Source organism: Urocitellus parryii, unplaced genomic scaffold (genome assembly GCF_045843805.1).
Source record: "Urocitellus parryii isolate mUroPar1 unplaced genomic scaffold, mUroPar1.hap1 Scaffold_40, whole genome shotgun sequence".
Classification (NCBI taxonomy): domain Eukaryota; kingdom Metazoa; phylum Chordata; class Mammalia; order Rodentia; family Sciuridae; genus Urocitellus; species Urocitellus parryii.
Genome location: NW_027553586.1, coordinates 9,314,959 through 9,335,064, shown reverse-complemented (window position 1 = coordinate 9,335,064; position 20,106 = coordinate 9,314,959).

The window sequence follows — 20,106 nt, the reverse complement described above, 5'->3', positions numbered from 1 at the left end:
TTAGCAGCATTTCTTACACAAATACCCTCTTGAAGAGTTATTTCACTGTAATCATGATAAACATTTATCTCACAAAGTTAATCACAAAATAATCTGTAGCCCAGTGAACACAGTATGACACAATGACTTCTCATAAAGACACACTGCAACTAAAGTAATTTTGGTGAAGTGTCAGATGTCCTCTGATAGGAGAAATCCAGGTGTTCTCTGAGTGAGAAGACATTTCTCATAGTGATAGAGGGAGCTTTAATTCTGATGAGGACTTACTGAAAGATTATTCTGTAAACTTACTGCTATTCAGAGGACTGTGCTTCTTATATCAGATTATTACTAGGTTATAGTAAAACCGTCAAGATATAATTTACTAAAATATTTAACAAGACATCATTTTCTTATTAACAGTGGAGATCAGGATGATCAACCATATTTATTTATGTAAGTATAAGGTTTGGGTCAAGTAGAGACTAAGGTTAGTGTGTATACACCATAAACATGTATAAATACCTCTTGTGCATGTACTTATTCAACTCTTACAATATCCCTTTAAAACAGTAGAATTAGAAATAAAAAATACTAACTAATTACATATTAGAACTATAAGAAAGTCAATTTTATTGCCCAAGGTTGTTTGACTAGTAATGGAATAGCTAGGATTCAAGTTTAGTTTAAATTGACACTGGAGGCCATGACCTTAACAAATAGACTTCCTGCTAAAAGAGATATAAAAGAAAGAGGAAGAAAGAAAAGGTAAGAAGGAAGGAAAGCAGAAAAGAAAGAAGGGAAGGAGGGAAAAATTGTTTCTTTCATAAATGTACATGCTTATTCAGATATTTCTGATGTTCATATTTTTGAGGAATACAAGGAAATTTATTTTGGGTCAGTAGTTTAATTTAACTACAGATGAATAAAATTCAAATTTGTCTTCTCTACTAAATTGACAAAATATCCTTTTAATTGCATCTAGTAACCTTCAGATCCATCAGCCTTAGTAATCCCCAAGAATTTTTTTTCTGTGTATGTGACCATTCCTCATCCTACGTTCTCTTTTTCTCTGTGTGACTAATACTTTATTTTTTCCAACTTTGAAGCCAAATGAAATTTAGTACTTCAATTGTCCCCTGTGACTTTTAACAGATTTCTTCTGTTCTGAACCAGTGGAGAATAATGACAGGCAGTCGAATTTCTCTATGTTCTAAACCATCCTCGCTTATTCTGCTAATTGCATCAGAGAATCTCTATCCAGCATCTCAATGGATCCCTAGAAATGTAACAGTAGACAGAACAATATCCAATGTATTCCACCTATCAATTCACGCAACCACACAGTCACTCAGCCAGTACTCGTGGAGGTAATGAAGTGTTTCTCTTGCATAACTGCAATAGATACCAATTCATTTCAGAGCAATGAAACAGATGGTTCTGCCAAAATATAAGTTTGTATTTCCTGACTTGTGTCAGTATTGTTACTGCTTTTTTCTTTTTCTCTTATTTTTTTCCATTTAACTTATGACCTTCCCAATTTTGAAAACCTGTGGTGCTTTAAATAATACATTTAGAAAAGTTTTTCCTATCTGACTTAAAGAAATGGAACTACAAAATTTGACTTTATGCCAGGTGTCTTACAACTTTCTTTCTCACCCTCTTTCTAGGGACATTGAGCTGGAGCCAAATAACAATCTTTTTTAATTGGTAAAGAATGCAAAGTTTAGCCAGACATGGTGGTGCATGCCTGTATTCACAGGGGATTGGGAGGCTGAAGCAGGAGGATCACGAGTTCAAAGCCGGACTCAGTAATGGCAAGGCCCTAAACAACTCATCAGATCTTGTCTCTAAAGAAAATACAAAAGAGGGAACAACATGGCGGCCGGCGAGGAAGCAGCGACTCCAACGTCTCCACTTTAACGGGATATGAAAGACTCATCGAAACAGCTGCAGCCTAGCTACGGAGGAACTTCTAGCATAACTTCCTTAAGAGGAGAGCTTCCGTGAACTGGTAGGTTTACTCGAAGTGACAGGTTACCCCAAAGAAATGGATCTTGGAAAGCCACGCGGGCACAGAGGTCTAGTCCCCCAGCCATCAGCCGCTCCGGCAGGCGGCTCCCCCTGGAGGCCTAGCTCTCGCCCTGGGAGAAGCGGCCCCACCCGCCCGCTTCCTAACCAGGCGGCCACAGCTACTCGGCGATAAAGGTGCCCACGTGGCGGGTGCAGAAGTTAAGTCCTGCAGACGCCAGTCACCTTTGCAACCCCCGGGAACCCTGAGTGGCTTGGCCCGCCCCGCCCGAACCCGCAGTCCTCCGCCATACGGGCTCCCCCAGGAGGCCTAGCTCTCGCCCTGGGAGAAGCGGTCCCACCCGCCCGGCTTCTAACCAGGTGGCCTCAGCTACCTGGAGATAAAGGTGCCCCCGTGGCGGGTGCAGAAGTTAAGTCCTGCAGACGCCAGCCGCCTTTGCAACCCGCGGGAACCCTGAGAGGCTTGGCCCGCCCCGCCCGAACCGGCGGCGGGTGCAGAAGTTAAGTCCTGCAGACGCCAACTGCCTTTGCAACCCGCGGGATCCCTGAGCTGCTTGGCCCGCCCCGCCCAAACCGGCAGTCCTCCGCCATACGGGCTCCCCCGGGAGGCCTAGCTCTCGCCCTGGGAGAAGCGGCCCCACCCGCCCGGTTTCTAACCAGGTGGCCTCAGCTACTTGGAGATAAAGGTGCCCTGGTGGCGGGTGCAGAAGTTAAATCCTGCAGACGCCAGCCACCTTTGCAACCCGCGGGATCCCTGAGCGGCTTGGCCCGCCCCGCCCGAACCTGCAGTCCTCCGCCATACAGGCTCCTCCGGGAGGCCTAGCTCTCGCCCTGGGAAAAGCGGCCCCACACGCCCGGTTCCTAACCAGGCAGCCACAGCTACTAGGCAATAAAGGTGCCCACGTGGCGGGTGCAGAAGTTAAGTCCTGCAGACGCCAGCCACCTTTGCAACCCGCGGGAACCCTGAGAGGCTTGGCCCGCCCCGCCCGAACCGGCGGCGGGTGCAGAAGTTAAGTCCTGCAGACGCCAACTGCCTTTGCAACCCGCGGGATCCCTGAGCGGCTTGGCCCGCCCCGCCCGAACCGGCAGTCCTCCGCCATACGGGCTCCCCCGGGAGGCCTAGCTCTCACCCTGGGAGAAGCGGCCCCACCCGCCCGGTTTCTAACCAGGTGGCCTCAGCTACTTGGAGATAAAGGTGCCCTCGTGGCGGGTGCAGAAGTTAAGTCCTGCAGACGCCAGCCACCTTTGCAACCCGCGGGATCCCTGAGCGGCTTGGCCCGCCCCGCCCGAACCGGCAGTCCTCCGCCATACGGGCTCCCCCGGGAGGCCTAGCTTTCGCCTGGGAAAAGCGGCCCCACCCACCCAGTTCCTAACCAGGCAGCCACAGCTACTAGGCAATAAAGGTGCCCACGTGGCGGGTGCAGAAGTTAAGTCCTGCAGACGCCAGCCGCCTTTGCAACCCGCGGGATCCCTGAGCGGCTTGGCCCGCCCCGCCCGAACCGGCAGTCCTCCACCATACGGGCTCCCCCGGGAGGCCTAGCTCTCGCCCTGGGAAAAGTGGCCCCACCCGCCCGGTTCCTAACCAGGCAGCCACAGCTACTCGGCAATAAAGGTGCCCACGTGGTGGGTGCAGAAGTTAAATCCTGCAGACACCAGCCACCTTTGCAACCCGCGGGAACCCTGAGCGGCTTGGCCCGCCCCGCCCGAACCGGTGGTGGGTGCAGAAGTTAAGTCCTGCAGACGCCAACCGCCTTTGCAACCCGCGGGATCCCTGAGCGGCTTGGCCCGCCCCTCCCGAACCGGCAGTCCTCCACCATACGGGCTCCCCCGGGAGGCCTAGCTCTCGCCCAGGGAAAAGCGGCCCCACCCGCCCGGATCCTAACCAGGCAGCCAAAGCTACTAGACAATAAAGGTGCCCACGTGGCGGGTGCAGAAGTTAAGTCCTGCAGACGCCAGCCACCTTTGCAACTCGCGGGAACCCTGAGCGGCTTGGCCCGCCCCACCCGAACCGGCGGCGGGTGCAGAAGTTAAGTCCTGCAGACGCCAATCGCCTTTGCAACCCGCGGGATCCCTGAGCGGCTTGGCCCGGCCCGCCCGAACCGGCAGCGGGTGCAGAAGTTAAGTCCTGCAGACGCCAGCCACCTTTGCAAACCGCGGGATCCCGGAGCGGCTTGGCCCGCCCCGCCTGAACCGGCAGTCCTCCGCCATCCGGGCTCCCCCGGGAGGCCCAGCTCTCGCCCTGGGAGAAGCGGCCCCACCCGCCCGGTTCCCAACCACGCGACCGCAGCTACCCGGCGATAAAGGTGCCCCCGCAGCGGGTGCAGGAGTTAAGTCCTGCTGATACCAGCAGCGTTTGCAAGCCGCCAGCACCCAGTGCGGCTTGGCCCGCCCTGCCTGAACCAGCAGTCGGCCTCCACCATCCGGGCTCCCCCGGGAGGCCTAGCTCTTGCTCCGGGAGCAGCCCCCTGCAACCTAGGCGAACCTTCGACCCATCGGGAGGTTAGGCCCAGCAACCTGCGGAGTGATAGAGGTGCCCCTCGTGCCTGCTGGGTAGGCGGACCTTTGAACGACCAGCAGAGCAGACCTAGGGCCTGCCAGCGTGGTAGACGGATCACACCAATTGGAGGAGGATCACAGCCACTACATGCCTTGCAAGGGTGATTATTCAACTATACAAGAGCAATATAAATAAATAGAGGGAAAATTTCAAAACACAACAGTTTCACCAAGCAGAAAGAAACGCCAGCAGTATGAAAAGACAAGGAAAGAAAGGACCACAGGCAATGCAGGTCAACTCAACTTTAGAAGAGGTAATAGGTGCAACAGATGGAATGTCAGATAGAGAGATCAGGATATACATGCTTCAGATGATCTGGAGTCTCAAGGAAGACATGAGACAGCAAAATCAGATAATGAAAGATCACATTGACAAACAAATCCAGGAAGTAAAAGATCAATTTCACAGGGAGATAGAGGAAATAAAAAACAAACAAATAGAAATACTAGAAATGCAGGAAAAAATAAACCAACTTAAAAACTCAATTGAGAATACTACCAGCAGAGTAGATCACTTAGAAGAGAGAACATCAGACAATGAAGACAAAGTATTTCAACTGGAAAAGAACATAGACAGCACAGCAAGTCTGCTAAGAAACCATGAACAGAACATCCAAGAAATATGGGACAATATCAAAAGACCAAATTTAAGAGTCATGGGGATACAGGAAGGCACAGAGCTCCATACCAGAGGAATACACAGTCTATTCAATGAAATAATACGAGAAAACTTCCCAGACTTGAAGAATGAGACAGAATCCCAAATCCTAGAAGCCTACAGGACGCGGAATGTACAAAACCATAAGAGATCCACACCTAGACACATTATAGTGAAGATGTCCAACATACAGAATAAGGAAAGAATTTTAAAAGCTACAAGGGAAAGGAAGCAGATTACATTTAGGGGTAAACCAATCAGGATAACAGCTGATCTCTCAACACAGACTCTGAAAGCTAGAAGATCCTGGAATAACATATTTCAAACACTGAAAGAAAATGGGTTCCAACCAAGAATCATGTATCCGGCAAAATTAAGCTTCAGGTTAGATGATGAAATTAAAACCTTCCATGATAAACAAAAGTTAAAAGAATTCGCAGCTAGAAAACCATCTCTTCAAAAAATCCTTGGCAAAACATTGCAGGAAGAGGAAATGGAAAATAACATTGAAAACCAACAATGGGAGGTAGGACAGTAAAGGGGGGAAAGTAGTCAAAGAGGATAACAAATCAGGTTTAGTAACATCAACAAACAAATATGGATAGAAGTACAAACCATATCTCAATAATAACCCTAAATGTCAATGGCTTAAACTCACCAATTAAGAGACACAGGCTAGTAGAATGGATCACAAAACAAGACCCAACAATATGCTGTCTACAGGAGACGCATCTGATAGGAAAAGATATCCATAGACTGAAGGTGAAAGGTTGGGAAAAATCATACCACTCATATGGACAGCAGAAACAAGCAGGCGTGTCCATACTCATATCTAATAAAATAGATTTCAAGCCAAAGCTAATCAAAAGGGATAAAGAAGGACACTTCATACTGCTCAAGGGAACCATAAACCAACAAGACACAACAATCATAAATATATATGCCCCAAATAATGGTGCAGCGGTGTTCATCAAGCAAACTCTTCTCAAGTTCAAGAGTCTGATAGACCACCATATAATCATCATGGGAGACTTCAACACACCTCTCTCACCACTGGACAGATCTTCCAAACAAAAGTTAAACAAGGAAACTATAGAACTCAACAACACAATTAATAACCTAGACTTAATTGACATATATAGACTCTACCACCCAACATCAAGTAGTTACACTTTTTTTTCAGCAGCACATGGAACCTTCTCAAAAATAGACCATATATTATGTCACAGGGCAACTCTTAGACAATATAAAGGGGTAGAGATAATACCATGCATCTTATCTGATCATAATGGAATGAAACTGAAAATCAATGATAAAAGAAGAAAGGAAAAATCAAGCATCACTTGGAGAATGAACAACAGGTTGCTGAGTGACATATGGGTTATTGAAGACATCAAGGAGGAAATTAAAAAATTCCTAGAGTTAAATGAAAACACAGACACAACATATCGGAATCTATGGGACACATTGAAAGCAGTCCTAAGAGGAAAATTCATTGCTTGGAGTTCATTCCTCAAAAAAAGAAAAAACCAACAAATAAATGATCTCATACTTCATCTCAAAATCCTAGAAAAAGAGGAGCAAAACAACAGCAAAAGAAGTAGAAGGCAAGAAATAATCAAAATCAGAGCTGAAATTAATGAAATTGAAACAAAAGAAACAATTGAAAAAATTGACAAAACTAAAAGCTGGTTCTTTGAAAAAATAAATAAAATTGACAGACCCTTAGCCATGCTAACGAAGAGAAGAAGAGAGAGAACCCAGATTACTAGCATACGGGATGAAAAAGGCAATATCACAACAGACGCTTCAGAAATACAGAAGATAATCAGAGACTATTTTGAAGCCTTATACTCCAATAAAATAGAAGATAGTGAAGGCATAGCTAAATTCCTTAAGTCTTACGATCTGCCCAGATTGAACCAGGAGGATATTGACAACCTAAACAGACCAATAACAATAGAAGAAATAGAAGAAACCATCAAAAGACTACCAACTAAGAAAAGCCCAGGACCAGATGGGTATACAGCAGAGTTTTACAAAACCTTTAAAGAGGAACTAACACCAATACTTTTCAAGCTATTTCAGGAAATAGAAAAAGAGGGAGAACTTCCAAATTCATTCTACGAGGCCAACATCACCCTGATTCTGAAACCAGACAAAGACACTTCAAAGAAAGAAAATTATAGACCAATATCTCTAATGAACCTTGACGCAAAAATCCTCAATAAAATTCTGGCGAACCGGATTCAAATACATATCAAAAAAATTATACACCATGATCAAGTAGGATTCATCCCTGGTATGCAAGGCTGGTTCAATATACAGAAATCAATAAATGTTATTCACCACATCAATAGACTTAAAAATAAGAACCATATGATAGTCTCGATAGACGCAGAAAAAGCATTCGACAAAGTACAGCATCCCTTTATGTTCAAAACTCTAGAAAAATTAGGGATAACAGGATCATACCTCAACATTGTAAAAGCAATATATGATAAGCCACAGGCCAGCATCATTCTGAATGGAGAAAAATTGAAGGCATTCCCTCTAAGATCTGGTACAAGACAGGGATGCCCTCTCTCACCACTTCTGTTCAACATAGTCCTTGAAACACTGGCCAAAGCAATTAGACAGACGAAAGAAATTAAAGGGATAAAAATTGGAAAAGAAGAACTTAAATTATCACTATTTGCAGATGATATGATTCTATACCTAGCAGACCCAAAAGGGTCTACAGAGAAGCTATTAGAGCTAATAAATGAATTCAGCAAAGTGGCAGGATATAAGATCAACACGCATAAATCAAAGGCATTCCTGTATATCAGCGACAAATCCTCTGAAACGGAAATGAGGACAACTACTCCATTCACAATATCCCCAAAAAAAAAATAAAATACTTGGGAATCAACCTAACAAAAGAGGTGAAAGATTTATACAATGAAAATTACAAAACCCTAAAGAAAGACATAGAAGAAGACCTTAGAAGATGGAAAAATATACCCTGCTCATGGATAGGCAGATCCAACATCATCAAAATGGCGATATTACCAAAAGTTCTCTATAAGTTCAATGCAATGCCAATCAAAATCCCAGCTGCATTTCTTGTAGAAATAGATAAAAGAATCATGAAATTCATATGGAATAATAAAAGACCCAGAATAGCAAAAACAATACTAAGCAGGAAGTGTGAATCAGGCGGTATAGCGATACCAGACTTCAAACTATACTACAGAGCAATAGTAACGAAAACAGCATGGTACTGGTACCAAAACAGGGGGGTGGACCAATGGTACAGAATAGAGGACACAGTAACCAATCCACAAAACTACAACTATCTTATATTTGATAAAGGGGCTAAAAGCATGCAATGGAGGAAGGATAGCATCTTCAACAAATGGTGCTGGGAAAACTGGAAATCCATTTGCATCAAAATGAATCTGAATCCCTATCTCTCGCCTTGCACAAAAGTTAACTCAAAATGGATCAAGGAGCTTGATATTAAATCAGAGACACTGCATCTGATAGAAGAAAAAGTTGGTTATGATCTACATACTGTGGGAGCAGGCTCCAAATTCCTCAATAGGACACCCATAGGGCAAGAGTTAACAACTAGAATCAACAAATGGGACTTACTCAAACTAAAAAGTTTTTTCTCAGCAAAAGAAACAATAAGAGAGATAAACAGGGAGCCTACATCCTGGGAACAAATCTTTACTCCACACACTTCAGATAGAGCCCTAATAACCAGAATATATAAAGAACTCAAAAAATTAGACAATAAGACAACAAGTAACCCAATCAATAAATGGGCAAAGGACCTGAACAGACACTTCTCAGAAGAGGACATACAATCAATCAATAAGTACATGAAAAAATGCTCACCATCGCTAGCAGTCAGAGAAATGCAAATCAAAACTACCCTAAGATACCATCTCACTCCAGTAAGACTGGCAGCCATTAGGAAGTCAAACAACAATAAGTGCTGGAGAGGATGCGGGGAAAAGGGCACTCTTGTTCATTGCTGGTGGGACTGCAAATTGGTGCAGCCAATTTGGAAAGCAGTATGGAGATTTCTTGGAAAGCTGGGAATGGAACCACCATTCGACCCAGCTATTCCCCTTCTCGGTCTATTCCCTAAAGCCCTAACAAGAGCATGCTACAGGGACACTGCTACATCAATGTTCATAGCAGCTCAATTCACGATAGCAAGACTGTGGAACCAGCCTAGATGCCCTTCAGTAGATGAATGGATTAAAAGAATGTGGCATTTATACACAATGGAGTATTACTCTGCATTTAAAAATGACAAAATCATAGAATTTGGAGGGAAATGGATGGCATTAGAGCAGATTATGCTAAGTGAAGCTAGTCAATCTTTAAAAAACAAATACCAAATGACTCCTCTGATATAAGGGGAGGAAACAAGGACAGGGTAGGGACGAAGAGCTTGAGACGAAGATTTTCATTAACAGGGTTGAGAGGTGGGAGGGAAAGGAAACGAGAAGGGGAATCGCATGGAAATGGAAGGCGATCCTCAGGGTTATACAAAATGACATATAAGAGGAAAGGAGGGGTAAGACAAGATAATTCAAATGGAAGAAGTGATTTACAGTAGAAGGGGTAGAGAGAGAAAAGGGGAGGGGAGGGGAGGGGAGGGGGGATAGTAGAGAATAATACAGACAGCAGAATACATCAGACACTAGAAAGGCAATATGTCAATCAATGGAAGGGTAACTGATGTGATACAGCAATCTGTATACGGGATAAAATTGGGAGTTCATAACTCATTTGAATCAAACTGTGAAATATGATGTATGAGGAACTATGTAATGTTTTGAACGGCCAACAATAAAAAAAAATACAAAATACGGCTGGGGATGTGGTTCAGTGGTCAAGTGCCTGTGAGTTCAATCCCAGTACCAAAAAAAAAAAAAAAATCAAAGTCTATTTTTTATGTATTTAGACAAAATTGACCCACAAAATAACAGGCTAAAGAGGTCATTTTACTCTAGCATGAAAATTAGTGTTGGAAAGTTAGTCTATGTCATTGTTTAAACAGGTTAAACCAATCAGTTGGCTGTCTGAATGTCCACTATCCTGAGAAATGAGTTCTTCATTAGATTAAGTAATCTTAAGAATTCTATTCTGAAGTTTAGTAGACAGCCCATAATCAATTAACAGATAGGATTAAAGAGAGTAAATTGTAATTTTTCCAAAGGTACATTATTCCTGATGTCTGCTTCAGTTTGCATCTTTAATTCTTTCTATTTGTAAAATGCATGTTAGTTGTCTGGGCATCATATAATCATCTAAAATCATCACCAGTTGACACTTGTATTCAAACACCTAGGAAAAGAAAAAAAAAATGATAAGTGGTTGTTACCATGAAAAACTTTAGTAAAAAGAAAGAGTAAGATTGAGTTGGTTGGTTGTTGGTTGTTTATCATGAAAGAAAATGATGAACTCAAGGCTATAAATCCCCATCTCAAATTTAAGGAACTAGAAATCCTCTGCAAATGTAATATATATATATATATATATATATATATATATATATATATATATATATATATATATATATATCTCACTTTTACTTCTTATAGCAACACAGTTGTGATTTCTGAAAACTAAATCTAAAGTCTATTCCTGCTGACAGCTGATTTACAATGCAAATTGAATTGTCTTGTTTATATGATACTTTAGATATAGGGAGTGGATTAGGAACAAACTTGAATCTAACAGTTGAAAAGTGAATATAGGGCTGGGTATGTGGCTCAAGCGGTAGTGTGCTCGCCTGGCATGTGTGCGGCCCGGGTTCGATTCTCGGCACCACATACAAACGAAGATGTTGTGTCTGCCAAAAACTAAAAAATAAATAATAATAAAAAAATTCTTTCTCTCTCTCTCTCTTTAAAAAAAGAAAAGAAAAAAATTAAAAAAAAAGAAAAGTCAATATAAAGCTTTAAACCTTAAATGCTTAAATTTTGGTGAGCCATAATTGACAGTAAGAATCACTTTTCCCCCATCTCAGGAAGTTAGGCTTCCTTTGGCTGAAGAACCTGTGGTGTACCTGGCTACAGGGGCCACACCTGGAATCCAGCTGCTTCGGAACCTAGGGCAAGAGGATCAAAGGTTGGAAGCCAGCCTCAGCAACTTAGTAAGACCCTATCTCAAAATTTAAAAAAATAAAAATAAAAAAGAGCTATAGTTCAGTAGTGAAGCAGCCATGGGCTCAATTCATAGTATTGAAAGAAAAAAAGAAACTGTAGCATCTATCTTTAATCCTTGTTGATCCTTCTGAGGAGGATCATAGCCTCTAGGCCTATAACTGGAGGTCCCAGGGTAGCTATACCCAAGCGGAGGCTCTACAGTATCAAGGATACATAGTTATAGTTAACTTAATAGGTTAGAAGCACCAAAGGAGTAATATGAATTGTACCTTCTGAAGGCATTGATTAGTCAATCATTTTAATTGTACAGGGACAATTTTTTAAAGATATTCCTGGTTTGTATCAGGTTGTATCTTTAGGTCTGGTGAGCAAAAGTCTGACTTGAATCACCATAATAGAGAGTTTCAGTTTCTTAATCAGTTCCCCAATTATGCCATTTCATGAGTCTAGAGCTCTTTGAATGAAAGGGAAGTTGGGACCCTTAGAAGGAGGATGGGGCTACACAGACAAATGCTATAATCTTCCTGGTCTTCCCTATGTAACCTGAATAGCACTTCTCAGAGAAATTTGGATAGAGTAGGAAAGTTGTCAGAATTGGGGGATTTTACCCATCACAGGTTCTGAATTAACATTAATCTCTGAAGATCAAAACTGTTAATATGCCAGCAACTTGCTATCAGCTTCTCCATTTTGAATTTTCTTGTCTTAGGAGGCTTATGGCATCTGAGTTTAGGTTAAAATCTGGGTCTATTGCTGCATTGCCTTCCACTTCTCAGTTCTCTTGGGGATTTCCTTTTCATCAATTGACTTAGGAAGGAAAAAAAATCCCTATTCATTGATGACAATATGCACCACATAAAAATAGAGGTTCATAACCCTGCAGCACAACTATGGTGTTGCTCTGGAAAATAGTGAAGATGCCAAATCCCTCCTGTCCACAGAACTTCAAGCAGTATGCTCAGTTGTTCATTTTTTTTCTTGAAGAAAACATGGCTAGAATTATGGATATATATACATATATATAAATATAAATAAATATATATATATATATATATATATATATATATATATATATCTGAATGGCCACACCTTATGGAAATGTTGAGGTCCATGTGAGTGCTCATTAACAGTAATCTCTTAGCAGAAGAGGTTTTTAATAACTGGGTGAAAAGAAGGCATAATTTATGCATACAAGTCAAGCAACACATTCATTCATTTCCCAAAAGGCTCATGAATAAAATGGTCATGTCATTTAATTTTGAACTGAAGTATGGACTCCACACCATGATTTAAACTTGCTAAAGATTATCTGACTCTAACTATTAGTAAGTGAACAACCTGTTCAAAAGCAGAGACTAACAAACATTCAGATCTCAAAAACTACCATAATTTGATTAGGCAGAACTGCTAATGACCAAGACACTATAAACTGAAAGTTTGGAATCTCATTCTGCATGGAAATATGACTAGTCAGAAGAATATTGAAGGGTTGGTGGAAGAACTTTGGCTATTGTCAAAGTCCTAGCCAAATATGCACTTCAGTAATTATGACCGATGATGACATTTCTTCCTTATTTGATCTTAAGTCCACACATATGAATAAGCACTTTATTCCTCTTTATCCTCTCCTACTGTTTAACATAGTATGTGTTTTTCTTACAATCTCAAGAGTTTAAATTAGAAGATATCAAAAGGGCTGACTTATCTAAAAGAGGAATTTTTTTTTTTAGAAAAAATATCTTTTTTTTGGAAAATATAGGTAGCATATTGTAAGTTGTATGAGGAGTAATTCCATTATATTAGGCAAAGGCATAGATTATTCCTGTCTTTATTTCCAATGTTTGATGAAAGGAAAGTGTGTGGATTCAAGTTTGGCAAAAAGTAGAGTTTAGTGAATTAGTACTGCGTCAGGTTAGCTATGCTAAAACCACTTTTCCCCAAATTCCCCTCACTGCATTGTTCTCAGTTGTCATTGTCACTGTTTGGAAGGCATAAGAGAAGGAGCAGCTGTGCACTTTCACACAGCGAAGACCTTTACATGTGGCCACAACAGGGCTGGCATATTGTCACTGATTCAGTAGCTCACCTTGGTGGGAGGCATCAGCTGGACTGTAAGCTCCTGCCAAATCTTCTCCTTTAAATTCTCTGGATCCTCTACCAAGTGCATAGATAGCTATGTGGTGAAGGAAGGCAGTGTTCTTAACAGATCACCCATGGGATCAAAGATAAAGGTGGGGCATGACAGATATTTCATTCTCTTGAGTGCCATTTTTTTTAATCTGGTTTGCATTTGGATTACTCTTTGATTCAGCTCTAATGATTTTAGTTTTAACATTAGACAGGAGAGACTTAGGTAGCTGAAAGTGTTCTTCTCACCCACACAGTTCTTTAAGATCTAACCCTTCTGAGTAACTTATTTTATGTCACTCAGCTCTGCTTTTCTTTGTAACCTGACTGATACAAATGTTACATGGACAGGCCATGACTGTTGCTACCTCAGGGCATTGGATTGTGTAAAAATGCTAAAGACCCTGCAGCAGAAAGGATGGAACTGGAGGATATAAAGTTAAATTAAAGAAGGCAGACAAGCAAATCTCACTCATGCATGGAAGCTAAAAAAAGATTAACTCAAGAAAGATAATAGAATACTGATTACTAGAGGCTACAAAGGGGTGAGGCTGAACAGTGGTTGGATAAAGGAGATTGGTACCAAAATGAATCTAGTTAGAGGAATGAGTTCTACTGTTCCATAACATGGTAGGGGAATAGTTAACAACGTGGCTCAAGCGGTAGCGCACTTGCCTGGCATGCGTGTGGCCCGGGTTCGATCCTCAGCACCACATACAAACAAAGATGTTGTGTCTGCCAAAAACTGAAAAATAAATATTAAAAATTAAAAAATATATATTTTATAAACAACTTGAAGGAGGTGTGTGAAAGTGCCAAACATGGAAATGACAAGGAGATAGAAATATCAATTATCCTAGTTTGATCACTAAATATTGTATGCCTGTATGGAGTCATCACACCATATTTCATAAACCTACAAAATCATTATGTGTTAACTCAATAGAAAAAAATGTTAAAAAGCTGATAGTTTAAAAGTAACCATAATCATCACAGACCAGCTTGAAAAGCATTGTTGCCTCTTAAGAAATAGAGGGGAAAAATCAGAGTTGGCTGATTGTAATATATGGAGAAACTAATAATAAAAAAGAAATTATTAAAAAGAAAAATCAAAGGACAAAAAGTGGAACTTGTTAATTTTTTATAGTCTCTGGTTTCTATTCTCTAAGTGATAGTAGAGCTCTATCCTCAATCCTTTCTTTTTCCTTTGACAATCTATTATACATCACATTTTTTTGAGAGCATAAACAAAAAAAGAAGTTTAAATTACAATCCTCATCTGAGTTTCATTCTGGGACCAAAACTTCTAAGTGTCTGTTCTACTGTTCAAAGTGACTCTTCTTCACCTGAGACTGAAGACTTTGGTGGGGCTTGTTTTAAGCAACTTATTACACAAAACACACACACACACACACACACACACACACACACAATGCATTTGCAGTGCTGCAACCACACTATTGATATAAATCTCACTGACTTTGTTCTAGCAGTGCCTCTAAATGTTTAGAGACATAGAAATTACCTTTACCTTTCTCAGCTGATATTGACATGTCAGCTCTCTTTTCAGGAAGAAGCAAGATTCCGTGTGACTTCATTTCTGGATTTTTAAAATCTATTCTTTATTTCCCTTTTCTTTCTCCTTTTCCTGGGTATTTTAATTGAAGGCTTCTGATAACATTAAAGAGGAATTTACTTACTTCTTTTCATTTCTCTTTAAATTACCTGGAATTTGGTGCTCCTGTACATATCCCATCATTTGAACTCAGTCTTCAGACAAGGGCTGAGAAAATTTAAGCAAATAGAAGACAAAAAAAATGCAAAAATAGTTTCATAGTTTTATAATCTCTGCACATATTTGTTTATGACAGAAATATTACATTAAAAATCAGGGATTATTATATATCAATGCAATCTCAGCCTTGTTAAGTTTCTACTAAAGTGTATTGTTTTTACTTTTATTTTCAAGCACTTTTACTTTATTTTTAGACATTTACTTCTCCTTGTAAACAGTTATTTTTCTTAAAAATGTAACCCTGTGTATTAGACAAGGTTCTCTAGAGCAACAGAATCAATATGAAGTATTATTATAAGAAGGGGATTTATTAGATTGGCTTAAACGACCAGAAGCTGAATAGTCTACAATGGCCATCTGCAGTCTGGAAGGCTGGAGGAACCAGTAGCTGAGTAGTCCAAGAGGCTGAAGCCTCAGAACAATAGTGCTACTTTAGCCTGAGACCAAAGCTTCTGGAAACTCCCTAGAGAATCACTGGAAGGGTCTGCTTTGGAAGAGTGAAGAAGCAAGAGTCCAATATCCTCAGGCAATTGCAGCAGCAATCCAGAACTGGTTCAAGAAGAATCCAGGTTGCATCTATTGCTGCTTCCTTGTTGTTCCAACCTTTATTCCATCCAAGCCACCATCCTATTGGATAGTGCTTCCCACACTTAGGGAGAGTCTACACTTTAGTTGCTATCCCACATGTCAATCATTCCTATACACACCCTCATTGAGACACCCAGAAACCTCTTAAACATCAGCATCTCTTAATCCAATCAAGCTGACGATTCAAATTGACCCTTATACCCTGAGACTATTTTACATGTTTTACCACTAATTTTTAACATAATTTTATTTTTTATTCTTTATTCTTTTTTAATTGCAGTGATACCTGTCTTTTTGCTAACACCTGATGACCACAGAGGGAAATGACAGTCTTATTGCCCAACCTCCAGATCCAGCACTGACCCCAGGGAATGCTTCATTGGCCTGATCCCCCACTCCCTGACAGCCAACCCTTAGAGATGCATTCTTGTATTCTTAATCTAAATTTAGGATTTTAGATTTCTCCTTCTTACATTCTTCAGATTAAAAGTCATTTAGTGGTATTTTATCTTCTAAGAAAAATAAGTTTCTTCAAAGACTGATCTATAGGCATAACCAATAAGTGAAAGGCTGATGTTCAGCATGAGGTCTAAGAAATTTGATGGCAGGAATCTGATGAACTGCCAGCACAGTCCCTTGGACTCACTCTCGGTTTTCTTATTATCCCAGTGCTTGGATCTGATTCTTGTAACCTGCATGCAAGGCCACACATGAAAGGCTTTTATAAGAACAGGAAAACTTGTTATTAGGGTGTCTCTATCATGTATTTTGACAGATCAGAAAACTGAGCATAATGAATATGAAGTAATGTTTCCTCTCAGGAGGAAAAAAATGGCAGGTGAAAAGACAGGGAAAAGAAAAGCCACAGCATAGGTTGTTGGAGTTGAGCCAACAGTGTGAAGCAGAACTTGTCTGAAATGTGCACTGCCAGGGACACAGACCAACTTGCACCCTGCCCTTAAGTGGTGGAAGTAACCCTGAGCAAGCCTTTACCCACAGAGACCTCTGCAGCTGTGCTCCATTCTTCCTGACTCTGAGGCACGATGAGCAAGACTTGGTTACCTGGTTTTAACAACACTGAAAGCAAGATCCTGAATTTATGTGAATGCACATCTATCTAGAACAGAAACTCACAGCCATTACAAGTCAGGAAACAACCTGGACAAACCTCCTGTTGGCTTAAAGCATCAATTAGAGTTGGTCCTGTTCAATAGGCCATATATTTCCTAAATATATTTCACCATGTTATATACAATCATACAAATAAAAATAATAGGAAGGTGAACTATCTGAAAAAAAATTAAAAATCCCATTTGCAATTGCTACAATAAATTAAAATAAAAAACTTAGGAAAAAAAATTAACCAAACTGGTTCAGATCCCTGCCCTGAAAACCACAAAACACAAATGAAAAAAAAAATTAAAGATGACTTCATTTAATGGAAAGCTATTTCATCCTCATGAAGTGGAAGAATTAATATTGGTAAATGTCAATTCTATCCAAAGGGATCTAGAAAGTCAATGAAATCCCTGTCAAAATACCAATAGACATTCTTCATAAAGCCAGAAAAAAACAATACTAAAATTCATATGGAATCAAAAGAATCCAAATAGTCCAAGAAATCTTGAGGAAATTAAAAAAAAAGAAAACTAGAGACACCTTAGAATTCATTATATACTACAAAGTCAAAGTAACAAAAACAGCAGAACACTAACACATCATCCAATAGAAAAAAATACAAAAAAAAATAAATCTTCACATTCTTAGCCATCTGATTTTCAACAAAGAGACCAAGAATCTACAATGGAGAAGTTTCTTCAGTAAATTGTTCTGGGAAAACTGGATATCCACATGAAGAAAAATGAAGCTAGACCCTTATCTCTCTCGCACCATACACAAAAATCAGCACAAAGTAGAATAAAGGCTAAATGTAAGGCCCGAAAAGATAAAATTACTATTAGAAAACTAAATAGAAATTCTCTTTGGAATTAGTCTGGATAAGCATATTTTGGATAAGACCCCAACACACAAGAAACAAAAGCAAAAAAAAAAAAAATGAGATCATGCCAAACCAAAAAGCTTCTGCATGTAAAGGAGAGAACAGAGTGAAGCATCAGCATGCATACAGAATGGGAGAAAAATGTGCCAAATAGGCCACTTATAAGGGGCTTATATGTAGAATAAACATAGAACCAAAGCAGCCCAATATAAAAAAAAAAGCACAATAATTCTATTTAAAAATGAGAAGAAACTTGAATAGAGATTTATCAAAAGAAGACATACAAATGACTAGAGGGTACATGAAAAATGGTCGACATCACTAATAATAAGGGAAATGAAAATCCAAACTGCAATGTTATGTTACCATGTCCCAATTAGAATGCCTATTATGAAAAAGACAAAAAATGCTGGTTTGGATATAGAAAACGCAGAATTATTATACCCTGTTGGTGGAAATATCAATTAGTACATTTACTATGGAAAAAAGAATAGAAGTTATTCAGAAAATTAAAAATGGAACTACCATGCAATTGCACAACAATCTCATTACTGAGTATAAAGTCACAGGAAATTTGTTAGCATGATGAACAGATAACTGTACTTCATAATTTGTTGCAGTATAATAACCAAGATGTGGAAACAACCTAAGTGTCCATCAATAGATGAATGGAAAAAAGAAAATGTACCTTTGACTGTATATACAGTGGTCAGTCATACAAAAGAATGCAATCTTGTCATTTGTGGCACTATGGATGAACCCAGAGGACATTATATTAAATAAAGGAAGCCAGGAACAGAAGGAAAAATCCTGTGTGATCTCACTCACATGTTGATTCAAAAGAAGTTGATCTCATATAAGTAGAGAGTAGTTACCAGACTCATTACCAGAGGCTGGGAAGCACTGGGGACTGGGAGACATTGGTCAATGGAGACATCATTAGTTATTCAGGAGGCATAAGTTATGGTATTCCATTTCATGGTAGGTGACAATGGTTATTAATATTGTACTGAATATTTCAGAATATTAAGAACAATAAGAGAGGATTTTCAATGTTCCTACTACAAAGAAATGATAAATGTATAAGGTGGTGAATATGCTAAATGTCCTGATTTGAATGTTATACAATGCATACATGCATTAAAGCATCATAATATTCCCCACAAATATTAACAAATAATATGTGCCAATTAAAAAGGAGACAGGAAAAAATTATACACAATAACACAAACAAATTACTTACCTTTGAAATATGCTGTTAAGAGCATGTTTTACACCATTCAGGTTGCTACAACAAATTACCATGTTTTTTTTTTTTGTACCAGAGATTGAACTCAGGGGCACTCAACCACTGAGCCACATCCCCAGCCCTATTTTGTATTTTATTTAGAGACAGGATCTCACTTAGTGCCTTGTCATTGCTGAGGCTGGCTTTGAACTTGAGATTCTCTTGTCTCAGCCTCCTGAGCCACTGGAATTACAAGTGTGCACCACCACATCTGGCTAACAAATTACCTTTGAATGAGTGGCTTGAGCAATATTTATTTCTCACATTTCCAGATGTTTGAGATCTGAGATCAGGGTGACAGCAGGGATGTATTTATATATATATATAAAATATATAAAAACTCATGCAGTTTTTATTCACCTAGTGTTTCTAGAAAACAAAAACCACACAGAAACAAATGCAAAAATGTATATTATGCTCAAGTTTTTCAATTGTTTTGGAACCAAATTGTATTTTCCAAACAAGCATTATAGAAAAACTGTAATTAAAAAACAACTCTTTAGCAACTTATATGTAGTGTACAGAGTTATAAATTTAGCCTTGTTGGAAAATTTAAACTGAGATTTTAAGTGTGTGTGTGAGTTTGGGAAGTGAATTGGCAGAGGCTGCAGACAAAATAAATGCAGGGTATCCTAAAGAATGTGGAAGTTTAGTACATTTGCAGCATGATCTGCAAGGGAGAGCCAGGCAAGCAATGAAGCTGGAATCTTAGAATGTGATACAATAAATATTGCTCATCAGCACCCACAAAAAGAAATGGACCTTGCTCTAAAATCAATGGACATCTTTGAAGGCTTTAAACAAAGAAACAGTTAAATAGATTAAGTTGTTTTAAAGATTATTTTTCTTGTGGTTTGGAGAGCAATTTGTATTAGAGCAAGATTATAAAAAGGGTTTGCTGATAACCAA